This window comes from Rissa tridactyla, chromosome 1, assembly GCF_028500815.1.
Source record: "Rissa tridactyla isolate bRisTri1 chromosome 1, bRisTri1.patW.cur.20221130, whole genome shotgun sequence".
In the NCBI taxonomy this organism is placed as follows: domain Eukaryota; kingdom Metazoa; phylum Chordata; class Aves; order Charadriiformes; family Laridae; genus Rissa; species Rissa tridactyla.
The window spans coordinates 130560728-130565811 of NC_071466.1; positions in this window are offsets into that span (position 1 = coordinate 130560728).

Sequence of the window (5084 nt, forward strand, 5' to 3'; positions counted from 1 at the left end):
TCCTGGCTTCGGGGTGTTTCTCTTTGAAAACGTATTTTTCTGACACAAAATGTTAATGCAAAGTTATCAATACCTTTGATTTGACCATATGTTTGAAAACATACCTGTAGCATAGTAAAATGTCACACAGAGCTCTTTCTCATACAGCAACACATAGGTTATTCTCTCTCCTTCTCCACCCTAGAGCAACAATCTTCAATTCCCTTTCCCTTATCAATAATACACCCATTTTCCCTCTCAGCTAGGTAAAAAAACAGTGGAGGTATGGATTAAAAAAAAAAAACTGACACTTTTTCACCAGCTTGTATATATACTTAGATGCAATTACCTCGCTGCCACAGGATATAGGCAGGTGCAAATGGGAGGAAAAGGAAAAGAAAAAAGAGTACATGCAGACATTTATGGCTCAACTTTGTGCTCTTTTAAATAAATTCCCATACAGCCACCAACGCTCAAACAATTTGCAGAGAAGGTGTTAAGTTACATGGCACTCGGTTTATCTGCTCAGGCATGGCAAAGTGCACACACAGATATAAACTGTGGTTCCAGGGAGTCTAGGGATTTCAAAGCTGCTTTATCTCCCAGATAACTCACTGGCATAGAAGGGTGAATTAAAAATGGCTTCGGTAACTAAAAATGGAACGTTAGATTATGATTATGGCCTTTAAAAAAGAAGTGTCACTTAAATGCATGTTACAGCTTTGTCCAGAGCAAGAGTTCAACATTTTTCCTGAAGACATGCAAATCCTTGAATAGTATATTTCAGCCTATTGGTGGTGGCTTTGCATTTCATGCTCTCACAGCATTACCCCCCCCCGCCATTAGTCTTTGGGGATTTGTGAACCAGTGGTGAAAACCCGTCTCCCAGCAGTCAGACAGGAACCACGCTCTCCTAAATCCCACACGTTGATCTGATTCACTACGTGGCTCTAGCAAGCCTCCACCTCCTCTCTGATAAAACACAAAAAATCCACAGGTTTTTTTTTTTTTAAGTTCTTGGGCTAAGGCAGTTTGAGCTGACTATTGAGAAAGGCCGAGCAGCCAAAGTTCCCACCTACAGAAGTGCCAAGTGCCCAGGAATTTTGTACAGGCGTAACACCGAAGCACTTGAAATGACGGGAATGCTGCGTATTTCTGCCCTTCGCCTCTGCAACGCCAGCGCTCTGAAGGAAGGTAATGCCATTTATGTGCAGTGGCAAAGGCTGCAGCCCTAATTTTCACAGTACCTTTGAGGACTCCTTGTCATGTTTTTGCAACAGTATTTGAATGACTGACTTGAAAGGCTTCAGAAAAATGCAAAATACTGTCAACAATGCAAAACGTTCGTATCCCTCAGCCAGGGGGAGGGAAAAAGTGCAGGAAGAAGCTTAGCCAAGCCTGACCGGGTGTAGTGGATCTTGATCTTTGCTCACCCCATGGTTAGATATTGTTTCCACCCCCCATTTAACGGACTCACAGCCTTATCTCTTAAAGTGATTTCATTAAAGGCAAGGGACAAGCCAGCAGGGGGTGTGAGATCTGTAATTACAGCTGGAAGGTCGATAGAAATACAGTTACAGACAATCCCCTTGTCTTCTTTGGGTCCCCTCTTCAAGGAATTAATTACCCTTCAAAAAGCATGAACCCCTTTTGACCGCCTTTCTGAACCACACTGGTGGAGCACATCTCGCTTTATCTGCGCTGCTGCCGCTTCTGTTGCCTCCTTTAGTCTGCTGGAGGTAACCCCATCCTCTGGAGACTCTTGAGATAAGGTACAAGTGGATGATGGAAAATAGCTTCTTATTTGGGCCCAGCTCCGTTCTTTGTTTTGCTGAGTAAGTGGGAGCCTCTGCTGTGTGGGAGCCTCTGTACTCTCCACAGGCAAACTGCCCCGATGTGTTTAATTGCCACTAATTGCCACTGAAGAAGCAGCTGTGGTTTTGAAGGTGAAGGCCAAAGCGTGGCTCTTGTTGCAACACATGCAAAACGCTGGTGAACACAGATGTCACAGAAAGAAAAACGAGGTGGGAGACGACATTCTTTCCTGTTCTGGGTAGTATCCACTGCTGGGATCCTAGTTTTCCCAGCAAATGCTGCCCTAGGCTGTGGCAGTTGCAAAGCAATAAAGAAGACTTTCTTCTCTGTGTTGAGCTACACACAGCCTGTCACTGGAAGCAGGAATATGTCTGAGCAGAAGCTGTTGTATCTCGCAGCAAGAGCAAAGGGCTTTCAGACCCTTGGACTCTTAACTAGAACCTGCTAAAGCTTTTCTGCATGCCTGCCTTCCCTCTCTGTGACTCAGTTTTCCCACCCCTAAAGTGGCCATAATAAAAAACCCTGCCGTAAAACACTCTCAGCTTCTTGAAGTGAAAAACGCTGCAGAAGGGCCATGTGATGTCCACAGTAGCACTCACATAACGCCCTGCACTGCTTACTTAAGACCACCCTTCTCCTTTCATCGTGATATCCCATGCTACCACCTACCCCTGGAATTCAACTGCTGTTCAGCAGCCCGCAACCGCATCGCAAACAGTGAGCAGTCCGAAGGGAAATGTGAGGTATTGCTGCAAATCTGCAAAATAATCATTCACGATTACTCCCAGAACAGGGACACACAAGCCAAAGGGCAGGAATTTTCAGGTATTAAAACTTGATTTGGATCTGACCCACTGGCAGGAGTGAAGTTCCCTGTATGTTATCTCCGCTTCTCTCAGTTGCCCTGCCAAGGTATCAAAAAGAGCTTGTAATTGCTTGTAGATACTGAAAACGAAGCCCTCCTGATATTTCTTGAGCTAATCTCCCTGGTACCTATTACAGTAGGAGAACACAAGTACTCTACCCTCCCTGCCTGTTTTGACATAATAAAATTTCCTTTGACCCGCGTGGATTTGCTCTCTGTTTAAATCACTGCCAGTGACAGAACTGAGATGCATTTTTCTCCTGAAAGGGACACTGGGTCTGAGTGTGTGAGCTGGGTCTGCGAGCACCACAGCTGCAAGCTACAGTCTTAGGTCGTGAAGAAATGGCAAAGTGTCAGCTATCCCAAGGCAAAAGATGGATCAAATTGATAGTGTGCCAAATCAACTACACTGGTTAAGTGGCACTTCAAGGGGAAATGTGGCTCAGAAGTTGTCTGGAGGTCTTCTTTTAGTGTCCTATCGACGGTGCTCTGCTGCCACATTCAAAGAAACCTAAGGTTGGTACAGCGGATTGCTCTTAAGGAGTGAAATGCTGTTAAGGAGTGAAAATGAAATGAATAAGTGATTTCAGGCTCTGAAATTTCCACCCAGTTGCTAATGCCTACCCCCTTCTCCCCACCCACTGGCAAGAGCCAGGCCTTTCATGGGAAGTCTTAAAAGAAAACCTCAAGGATTGAGTAATGAGAGCAAAATGAGAGTGCTGCCTCAGGGTCAAGACAGTGCTGCTTGGAAGGGAGACGGCTGCCCAGGTGCCGTGTATTTTCTAGGTAAACTGAAAGTTCAGTCTCCAAGTCTGTCAACACAGCGCCAGACCAATAAAGACCATCAGAAGCATAAAATGGAGCTTATGCAGAAGACTAAGAAAGTGGGTCCGAAATGCTGGCCTGCTGTCTGAAATTGCATCTGATCTCACTGCTGGTTTTTACTTAACAGTTCACTATGTTCAGTCCCAGTGGCACCTCAATACTGAGCAAGTCAAGTGCTTTTTAAGTCCGGCTGGAATTGCAAAGACAAAGCATTCTGCACGTCCACAGGAGCCAGATCCATCCAAAGCTCTAAAAGCAGGTCTAGGGCACAAAGGACCACGCTCCACCAACAGTGTGATGCCTCCAGCTCCCTTGAAAAGGCTGTGATTGTTGTTGTGGCATCCCTTCCCCTTACATACACGAGTCTGTGACAGTTTGATAAGCAAGGTCTTTTGCAGGATGTTTAAGGCCTGAATTCAGTTCTCTCCTTCTCCTGAGGGGAGTTTTGACCCCTGCTCACCAGGATAAGTGTGTTCTTGTGGAGCAAGAACATTCCTAATACCCCTATAGCTAATTCATGGGCCCTCGGTAAGTGAAGCCTCCTGTGGGGAAGAGGCTATTGAAACACTTTCTCATGTCCAAGCTCATGCAGGGTCCAGGAGGTTCTTCTAAGCCGTCAAGAATGAAAAAGAGCAGGAGCCGACTTTATTTGCCAGCGCATCTAGACAGAAGTAAAAAGCAAAGTGATCAAACACAGAGTCACAACTTCTGCGTCCATCCTTCCCAGACATTGAAGCGTAAGGGAAGGATGATGGTCCCCTAGCCAGGCTCCCCGAGCAGCAGAGGGCAGAGAAAGACACCAAGCCCTTAATCACCGAGTGTAGCGACCACCTCGCTTTAAAGCAGTTTCTGGCAAGTATAAGCACACCTCCCAGCATACGGAGCGAGCTTTAGACTCGGAAGGCCTGAAGCACTGTGGGCGCCATGCCACCCACTGATGTCCCTCACAGCCCACCCATGTCCCCCTCAGAGCCCACCATCATCCCTCACAGCCCAATGTCCCCCTCACAGCCCACCAACGTCCCTCACAACCCACCAATGTCCCTCACAGCCCACCTATGCACCCCCCCACCCCCCCCAGTGGCACAGGCTCAGGTTTGGCTGTAAAGGGCCCTCCGCGGGTTTTGGGGAGGTGGGGGGGGGCAGTGCCGACAAAACCCGCGGGAAACCCACGGGGCACCCCGGGACTTCAGGCGGCTACGACGGCAGGGCTGTCTCCCCCCTCAGGGGGGCAGCGGAGGGAAAGCGCGGCCCGGCCCGCCATGGCGGCGGCGCTGCCACCCGGCCCGGCGCGGCGCCCCCCGGCGGCCTTACCCCGGGGAAGAGCGGGCGGAGCTTTGCCCGTCGCCGAAGGAGCCCCCGCGCCCCGAGCCGCCTCTCCCCACCCCGACCAGGCGCGGCACGGCTGGGGCAGCCGAGGTGAGCCCCACGGTGCACCCGGGGGGGGGGGGGGGGGGGCGGACCCGCGGGCACCGCTACCGCCCACCGCCACCCCCAACCCCCCCGTGCCCCGGTCCCGTTCCGTCCCGTCCCCGCCGGCCCGCCGCCGGGGGAGGGGCGGGGCGGCGGGGCGGGGCGGAGCGGTGGGGGCTCTTTATGC